Raw genomic sequence first — 10444 nt, 5'->3', positions numbered from 1 at the left:
TAAGATTAGCTTGACCTCAGAACAAGAGTGTGCATGTACCATATGTCCTCATGCCATGTACACCATTGTTCAGCAGTTGCCATAATCCAAGTAGCGTTTCAGATGGCCAATATATTTATATAAACATTGGAAACACACACAAACACATGGGATCAGACAAGATATAATCACTTTACATATATTTAGTACAGAAAGCTTAGGGACAGGGGTGAAAATCAGCTATAGCAGCACCCAAACTTCATTTGCAAAATTCTTCTCTGAGAATATAACACCCTAATAGTGCACTAAAGTAGGTACCAGCTGATTTTCCAGATATTGAAAGTTTGCTGCACAACATCAGCCTAAAGATAAAGGGACATGTAATGTCCAGTAGGAAACAAATCAGTGTACATCATTTACACGGCAATAAATCCTTCATTTCCCTTGAAATAAGATATGTAAAGTAGCACTTAGTTTAATACAAGTTTTGTTCTGCTTTAGACCTAGCTGTAAAAAGCCATTCATGCAAAAAATTACCTCCAGTTTTAGCTGGATGTTTAAAGGACACTTCTCCTGAAAACAAGTCCCTTTCACATAGGGAAGGGGGAAATAATCCCACTCGAGACAGCCAGTGTTGACTGACAGTGGAAAATACAAGACTTTGGTGTTTGTAGGGCATTTGCCTTAAGAACCCAGAAGGAGCACTGAGCTCACCTCCAAGTAGGCAGAGGGCTAGAAGTGCCCTTGAATGTTGCAGGAATTTTCCAGAAAAAGTACTGAGAACCTCCATCAATTTTATTCTCTGGCCTGTTCCCTCTTGAGGCTCTCATTGGCATTACCTCTACATCTAAAGACGTCTGCTTCTGTATCTCCAGTCTCAGACCACATTCCTCCCTGGCCAGTGGATCATCTGTTTCCCACCAGTCAATCTGCAACCCCTTCCTCTCTGTTCTAAGGAAAGAAAACTTCTCTTATTAAGCTTTCCTATAGCTTTTGGTCTTCCATTTACACATTCTTTCTAAACTAAGATTGTTCCTTGATTTCAATATAAAACAAAACTCCTCCATCCTAAAGGACTCAAAGAGAGAATGTTTGAACCTGCTCTCCCCTAGTTGTCACGAAAATAATCTAGAGGAACTCCTGGCATGGCAAGTGTGAGCACTGGAACGGGACACCCTCAAGAGGACAAGGATAGAGGGGAACGATGGCTTCTCCTCAGACCCACTGCAAGGTTAAAAATCACAATTTCATTGAACTTGTTCCTATGAGATCTGGCTCTAGCCTGCTGCTACCTACCACTTGATTTACCCTAAAAAGAAGCTCTTATGGTCATAGAGCAGAGCACTAAATGTTATGAATTATGATAAGCAACACTGAAGGTTGGGGGGCAGTAGAAGAGAGGGTATGGGGGACTGTTCAGAGCCTTGGATGCTCCAGAAGCAATTGAAATGGAGTTTATTTAACATCTGTGAAATAGAAGACAGTATTTAAGATGAAATCTGCAGTGACTGTCTTGCTTTCCCAGCCCTGGGGCCATCCTGACAAAAGTGAGAAGGACACAGCTGATTAGTTGAGAGAAGACAATGCTACCTCTAAGAGAATCTGTGCACTATTGTGCTCAATGACAGCTGGCCAATCACAAGACAAAGTGAAAACATTTGCTTCTGTTATGCTCATTTTCCCAGGGCACCCCTTCAGTCTGGCTGGATGAAGGCTTCAAGGAGCCCATTTGCAGTGTTAAAGGCAAAGTTAGCTGCTGAACAGGACTCAGGACTGAAGGGTGGCTGCCAGCATTCAAAGCAGTGCCCCTCCTTGAGTGGCTTAGCCTACCAACAGCATCCCTGCCCCCTTTTCTGTCCCCAAAGCTCATAGCTTCTGTTCAGCTCTTGTGAAAGATTGCCTGCAACGCACACGGAATGAAACGTAGACTCATACATCATGGGAACTGCACAGACATTTTTTAAAGGAAGCAATCGCCAACATCAGTCCCCCTTGTGGGACTTTACAAGTCAACGGCGCCATGTGAAGATTTTCTGCAGGGGCTTCCTCTGCCAAAGTGTGCCCTCCATTCACATCTAAGTGTCTTTCTTTCCACTCCTCTGAGCCAGGAGACCTAGCTGTGTTAGTCCAACCCCCATCTTTTGTTAGCAAGTTGAGAATGTGACAGAAACAGCTAAGCCACTAGGCTCAGAAAAAAATAAAAGACGTAAGCACCGGAACTTAAGAATAAAGTCTTACAAGTTGAAGCCTCAATGGATAAGAAGGAAAGGAAAAACCAACCCTTGCCTAGAAGGCCAATCAGGACAGAAGGCCTTGCTTCAATGGAGGGAGGGGTTTGCTGTCCCTGGTGCTGAAAACAGATACCCAGGAATCACTGAACGGTGCCTTCATCAAAGTGAAAACTCTTTGAGCAGAGGCTGACTATAGATGGCAGCTCCCCAAAGATGTTTCAAGCTTCCCTTTTTATGCCATTTTAAATGAAAGTAGACCTGGAGTGACCCTAGTTTTCTTGCAGGACAGAGTTAATGCATTGCCATAATACTGGTGGGGAAGCTCATCCAAACAATCTTCCCATTCAGTCCCTACTAGCACATTCCCTCATGTGATTCAATGACCCCCAGCTATTAGAAAAGAAGGCTACAAATGGATATAGCATGAGGGGCTGCAGAAATTGCCTACTGACTTCTTTTTCCTGATACTGATTATAGACAGGAAATTGATTGGTTTCCTGTGATTAAAAGCTCCTGAAGGAAATATTTGGGTAAAACTTTACCACATACAGGAACATGGATCCTGAATTCCTCTCCACCCCTAATTTTAGTGTCACATTCTGAGAAACTGAGCAGAGCTTTTACTATGCTCAAGAGAAGGTCTAAACACATAATCATAAGTACTTCCTAACTGGCCCCACTCCCCCTTTCAGCCAACACACACACACACACACACACACACACACACACACAATATCTCAGAAAGTAAAACCTACTTGAGAAAGAACATGATTCTTCCCTTAACAGTACACAAATCTTTGCCAGAGAAAGCAGGACTGCTGTTTTCTCTCACATTCAAAGTGAGAGTTTTCTTGTCCCGACTTGCTTCCTTTTCATTGTATTTTGACAATGCCCTTGAGCTTATCCGCTATGGCCCACACATATAAACAAGACGGGTCTTTGATTCTGTGGGGCCACAGAAAATTAACATGGGTCATTTTCAATTGCCTCCAACTCCACTGGGCTTGGGGGAGACTTTGCTTTCAGACATGAACTATAATCAATCTTTTCCAGCCTTGAAAAGGAAATATCCTGATGGCCCCCCCAAGAAAGACTAAATGCTCTGAGAGAGGAAAATTAAAAAAAAAAAATTTCTTGTTCTTGTTATTACATCAGATTTTCCATATCCAGTGAGTTATTTCTCAAACAGTACCTCTGAAATTCTTAAATAATCAGCCTTGTCACTAGGAAGTTACATACTGAAACGGCTTTTTCAAGGCAGGCCTTCACAGTACTGTGAAGGAGGTCATCTCCTCGGGATTATCAGAATGAATTATGGAACACTGCCCTGAACTAGCTTGCCTCCTCCAATTTCACACCATAATTTAAAATCCTAGTCATAACCCAATTTGGATTCTCATTTCAAAGAAAGCTGAAATGCTTTCTGTCTGCTGGACAGCTACAGGGGGAAAATCATCTGGACAGAGTTCCAGCATGGAGATGTGGCTTTTCTATACAAAACAAACAAAAATTGAGCCCAAGGTGAAAAGAGAAGCCTCAACTTGAGCAAAGTATGCGTGGATCAGTTAGGATTTCAGGTACGTCGCTTTATTCTGATTCCTCTCTGCAGTGAGCAAAACTTTTTTTTTTTTTTAAATCATGCAAAGCTCTTAGTTGCATCACACCTGGTTGTGGCTTGAAGATCTAACGGAAATCACACTCCAAGGGTTTAACTTGCCAAGTAGTCACCATTGCAAGGTACTTAAAATAGTGGCTGATGTTGCAAACACCTGGGATTTTTTTAGGGGCTGTAAATGACTTCACTGTTGTAACCTTGGCAGTCTGGCCTCGGGATTTACTGTTGGGAGGGGGAGGTGGTTCATTTTCAGTTAGATGCATTTCTCAGTGGGAATCCCACTCACACCTATTTGTTGGTGCTCAAGGCTATCAGAAGTGTGGTTGAGCATTTGGTCTCCGCTCAGGCAGTTCATTCCATCTTAAGGTTATTTCCCCATGTGCAAAATGCTGGCCCCAGAATGAACGTAATTCTGCTTCAGGATCATTATCACTTCGGGTGCTTCCTGCAAGATTAGTTTTACCACCCAATTTATAATGGAAGCTTCATATAGTCTTCAGTTAAAAAACATTACATTTAAATCTACAGAATCTCATAAAATCAACAATGGATGATACGGAGTTAAATGCAGCGAGAGATGCCATTTTGCTGTAAAACGTTCAGGGTTCCAGGCCCTAGAAAGAAACCTACCAACAATCGCTCTTCAATGACAAAGCCAAATGGATCGACCATGCTCTTTCTGCTGTATTTTTGTAAAGGTATCCCCCATCTCTCGATGCTCCATGGTCATTCAAAGAGGAACACACCAGTGCTATAAACGAGAAACCAGACTGCCAGAGGGATGTAAGATATTTTAAGAAAAACCTGATTGCACAACCTTAAAATGAGGCACATTCCGGAGCAGCTCACAGCTTGGCACCAGCATGCCTCTTTGCAACCCTCACTGCCAGAGAACAGGCTTCACCCATCGAACACGAGGGGTCCTGAGATGCTCACAGAGAACTTGGACAGCCATGACCTCATTGGTGCTCATTAGAACCCTCTGTGACAGGAAGCAGGTTGTTAGCACCTTTTTGTTGTTGTTGTCTAAGAAACTGAGGCACAGAAGGGATAATGCTTTTCAGCAGGAAGTAGAGCTCCGAGGTCCACTGTCTCCTTTGCCCATCGTCTCCCTCCACCACACTTGCCATTTTATCATGGACTGTATTTAAAATAGACCTGTCTTTCCTAAAGAAAAAAAAGTGAAAAAAAAAATTTTAATTGCGTTGAAAATATTAAAAGGAGCCCAGAAAAGAAAAACAATATCAAACCATTCCCCAGAGTTATGAAAAAAAATGATATATATATATTTTTAAGTAGGGGTTGGGTTAGATATGACGACTCTGTTCTTAATAGCAAATGTGGATAGTCAGTCATAGGTCATTACTGTGTTTTCAGAGCTGTGTCAAGGACAAAGTTGAAGCATCTGTCGCTACATAAGGATCTGTGGAATAGAGGGCCTAGTGGCCCAGTGATTTCTTCTCCCTCATTGTTCCCTAAAGAAGGGAGCATGTTCTCAGGTTCATTTCTATTCTTATGGTATAAACCTTTCTTGTGCTATCACAGTAAAGATCTTAAAAAAGCCTCTTATCCCCCCTCAAGATTTAGATGCTACAAATCTCTGTGTCAATATTATAGCCACTTCAGGAAATAAATAAACACTCAGCTGACATGTGGGGCTCCTATTCATAGGGGCAGAGGACAGTCACACTGGTGGGGGCCTCAGAAACAAAAAAGAAAACCATGGTTTACCATTTATCAGTATATTTAACCACCAGGAAAAAAAATAATAAATTTTTAAAAAGCCAGAGAAATTCGAAGGAAAAGCTGTTTGTAGCAGGCTCTCCTTTCCCAACCCAGCCGGAAGGAAGGGATGACTTCAAAAAGACAGACTTCAGCGGCATAATAATCGGCTTGTTGTCCCAGAGTCTCTTGTGCAAGAGCCAGTGATGAGATGTTAATGAGGAGCTAATCACTTGGTCCACAGAGCTGGAGAGACTGGTGGATGGATGTGAGAGCGCGCTGTTCACTTCTCCAGAAACCTAGACTCCATCACAAGTGGGGCTGATGCTCAGGCTAGGAAAGAGGAAGCTGGGGCTGCAGGGCTTCCCCAGACCTACCAGAGAGAAAAGCTGGCCTTTAAGGGGTGGCATCAGGGACAGCAGAAGGACCAGAGGAGTTCAGAGTTTGGATGGCTTTCCACGCACAGCAGGTGCAAGAGAAGAACTGACTGCAGGATGGAAAGGGGGGTGACTCCGGAGGGTGGGAGGTGTGCACACTTGAACTCAAGGAGACTTGAGAAGGTATGCTTTACCTTCTGATGGCTGATCAGAGCCTGTGGGTGAAGGTGAAGCAGATCGGCTTGTCCCATCACTGGATGAGACACTCCCATCACTGGGCCAGAGAAGGGGCGAGTCTGCAACTAGTAGCCCCTTGTACCAAGGACACTTCTACCTCGGGCTGGAGAACTGAGGTGACTTGTGCACAGTCACCTACCAAGTAACACCCAGTCCAGCCTGCTCACTTCTGACCTTGGACACCTTCCATGTCCTGCGGAACATTTAACCTTCCCAGGGAAAATCAGACCCTTGCCCAGCGATCTCTGATCCAATCTGAATGTTTGAGTTTTCTACCTAATTGCTTCGGCTCCAAGGTAGCTTCAGGAATCTGCTGGAACTGGTTCACATTGCTATCTGTATTTAGCATGCCTTCTTCAAGCCAAAATTCAGTGCTTCCCCACCCCCACCCCTCAAAGTTAATTAAATAAAATCCGCACTTAGATTCGGTCTGGTTTTCCTTTTCTCTGAGAAAACTAGTCCAACCTTTAAATATGAAGGTTCTGAAAATATGGGACTTAGTCTCCTTTGATAAAACCATAAGTCCATAAATGGTCCACAGTGGAGAAAGTCAAAGGCTGTGTGATACTAAAAAAAAAAAAAAAGAGAGAGAGATGAACTGTAGTTAAGAAGCCACATGCTGGGAGCACATCTATTTGCACGCACGTGCACACGGTGCTCAGCTGAAGAAACACAAAGGCCACCCTGGCTTGTTAGATCATGTTGGCGCAAGAAGAGTATAGATGCATTTGGGGGAGGGCACGCATCTGTATGTGTGTACGCAAGTATCATAAGTAATGAAAATGAAAGATGACTGTCGTTTGCCCTATGTGAGCTTGAGCATGAGAACAAAGCACAACTCTTATAATTGCTTTTAATAAAGTCGCCGGCTTTGCCTCTATATGATTGTGACATTACTTGGCCCAGAAATCTATTTTCTCCCGTCAATAACCACAACGTCCTTGAGCTGAAAGCTTTCATTTCTCCTAAAGAAATACCTAAGAACATACAAGGAGATCGTTACTCATATTCAAGGCAAGAGGCAAAGTAGGAAAAACAATTTCAGAGAGAATCAGAGTCGGCAAAACCCCAGAGAAATATGTTCTCTGGACTTCACCGTATTCTAAAATCCCAAGGTAAGTTTCCCAAGGCACCTGTGATGACGTGGTGCCGCTCTAAGGAGTCAGAAGTGGGAGGAGTTTGAATCTGCGCTAATGGCCTTTTCTTTAGACTTTTGATGTAATTAATAGCCTTCACTTAGAGAGAAGTTGTAAATTCAGCTTTGAGGTTCCTGCTGGCTGAAGGATTTGGGGTCGTACTGGAGCCCACCAGCCCATACGGAGAGAGCTGACAAGCTGGGGCTTGGACGACAAGTACACACTCTGTCCCACCTAGGAGAAGAAGGAGCTGGGACTGCCTTTCTCATAAGGAACATAGGAAACACCTTCACGGACCCAGAGCAAGTCCTTTGTCCATTAGAGCCCATCTGGCTGCCTTGCCGATCTGTGGCACCCACACCTAGATTTGCTGGACTGGAGGAAGGAGGGGGGAAAAGCAGGTTCCCTGACGCCGGGCGCACTAATTCTTCATAAACCATTTCACTTTGTGCAACATTGAGATATGCTGCGAAGCTGTTTGTCATCCGCAGACGGGCTTTCTTGCCTGGATGTGCAGTCCCCTCAGGGAAAACCGAGACAGTGACAACCACCGTCCCTCCCTCTGAGCAGGAAGCCTGGCTCAGCACTTTGGTCAGAGAAAGGTCAAACTGCCTCTCTTGGGGTCAGATCGTGGTCCTGGCTTCTGCCCTCCTGTGGGCTGAAAGTTCCTGGCTGGAGGGAGCAGTGGGTGGGGATGGGCTGGGGGGTTTGCTGAGGGTGGGCCACGGAAAGTTCCAGATGGGATTTGTGAAGATACAGGACCTGCATCTCAATGAGCTTTGCAGTCAACTTCACTGCACAGAGGTTAATCTAGATGTCAGCGTCATCTGACAGCACCAAAATTACTCCAGGGCAGGGCTCCTTCACAAGTCTTAATATAACAGTCAATTCCATCCTGCCTGCAGGAAATGAAGGTTTTCTGCTTTGTGTGCCGAATCATTCAGCGCCAATTTTCTCACTGTTTGAAGTCCTAACTGTTTGTGGTCCTGGAATTCACCTCACATTAAGACTTTCATAGAGTTTGAGAAGCTGGATTGTCAGTCCCATGGAAGCAAGAGGATGGAGCCAAAGTTGGGGGGGGGGGGGGGGGGGAAGAAGAAGAGAAAACGTAAAAAGCATAAAAATGAAAGGAAACCTTGACTGAAATTGACTTTCTTCTGCAGAAAGCAGAAATTAAATCGCCTGGACCGGGTATTTTTATTCACTTCAGAGGTGGGCTCAGGCTCACCAGCTGAATGTCACATAGCTGTTAAGTAGGGAAAGAGCATGAGGCTTCTCGAAGAAAGAAAACACGACACAGAAGGTAGCTATTTACTATACTCTTCTTAAATGAAGGAATAACTACCAGACCTAGACTTGAGTACTGACCTTTCTCGCTAGGCTTTTGGGAAACTGCATCTAAAAGAACGTCAGAAAATACATCTGGGCTCTCGATCTTCCTTTGGACTTTGGGGAAGGACATCTAAGTCAGCCAGTGTCTAAAGTGAGAAGAAGCCAACCCTTCTCAAAATACGTCAAACCAAAAAGCAAGACCCCTGAGTGCCAAGACATTTCTCAGAAACAACAAGCCTTTCCTCATCTGTTATCTTGTTACATCTAGACATTTCTAGCTTTGTTGGCCATGAGTACCTCTTGCGAGCTATGAGCTTGGGCCACGGCATTGCACACAAAGCGACGATAACCTTGGTGATTAGAAAAAATTAACAGAGCTTACTGTCCTGCCTCTCTGTAGGATGGAAAGTAGTTCAACATACTGGGTTAGGACATCATCCCTACTGCCATATCAAACCAGACTTTGTCTTAAATTTGGAACATAGTTAGCTGAAGAGGAAGGGGAATCTGGTTTTTATTACTCTGATCAAGAATTCCAAGTATTTAAAAAATAAATAAATAAATAGAAAATTAAAAAAAAAAAAAGAATTCCAAGTATTTTGAGAGAAGCTTCAATCTCCACGGATCTCCTTGTGAAACCGCAAAGTGTCTATGTTGGCGCACTGAGACTTGGGCCAGAGAGATCTCTTGTTGCAAAGTATAGAATTTCGGGAGACAATCAAGGAAACTATGCTAGAGAAGATTGTACCAGGGAAACAGAGACTCTATCAGAAGCCAAGATTCAGATTCTCAGGGTGGGATAGCCTATACTCACAGCAAAAGGCCTAACATCCAAAGTCACGACATAAATGTTCACCATATCCACCAGTCACCTTTCTGAAATAGTATTATCAACATCTCCCATTCTCTCTGCCCCATCCGTCCTAGGGGATGCATACCTGCAGTCCAGGTGAATTCAATGGCAACCCCCAAACGGGGTGTGGTAGAAGTCATTCCTGCCTGGTCATCTATCCGACTGCTAGGAGGAGAGATTTTCAGATGCTCAGAATGTTGTCACCAGCATAATTCACTTCAGGGAACGCCCAAGGATCAAATTTTACAAGATGACAGATTTCCCAATAACATCTCTGATGGGCTCTCTTAGGCCAGGCCATCTCTGGGTATCTCATCCCGGAGGATTGTAAGGCTCAAAGAGACCAAGCATCAAGGAATCCATTTGCTGACTCCAAGCAGACTCTCACTGAAGCCAGCCCAGTTAGAGATATAGATACAAGCATACAATTTCTAGGGCCCTACACTTCCCCTCAGATGATGCTAATGGCCAGTCCATTCAGCAATCCCGAAGCATTTTCTGGAGTCTATATTGATACCTTAAAAATGTTACAAAGACTTGGAATTTCCCTTTAAAACCTATTAAGTGTTGGCCAAAACATTTTATTTGGTATCAAAGAAAAGTTTGGCACGCCAGGGACCAAAAACAATGTGGTTACAGCACCAAGTCCTGGGCTGCAGATGCCCTTTCTTGCTCTAAGACAAATGCCATGGAGTGTTCTAAATGGTCGGCTCTGCCAGAGCTGACGATAGCCATTCCAGGGGTATTTGAGGGCGGTCCTCTAGACCTTGGGCACAGGTCTTCAAACTTCTTCACCCAAGAACTATAGATGTTTCTTTGCTCCAGGCTGTAAGCAAAGCACAGGGAAGGTCCCAAAGCCCAAACTGGCCCCGAAATCACCCCACCTCCAATGAGATAATTCTGCTGCTGTTTGGTTTGGGAAAAAGGATGCCATTCAGTGTTCTGGAAAAGGACTTTGGTGA

The sequence above is a fragment of the Mustela nigripes genome, chromosome 13 (genome assembly GCF_022355385.1).
Source record: "Mustela nigripes isolate SB6536 chromosome 13, MUSNIG.SB6536, whole genome shotgun sequence".
Taxonomy (NCBI): Eukaryota; Metazoa; Chordata; class Mammalia; order Carnivora; family Mustelidae; genus Mustela; species Mustela nigripes.
This window is presented reverse-complemented; position numbering follows the sequence as displayed.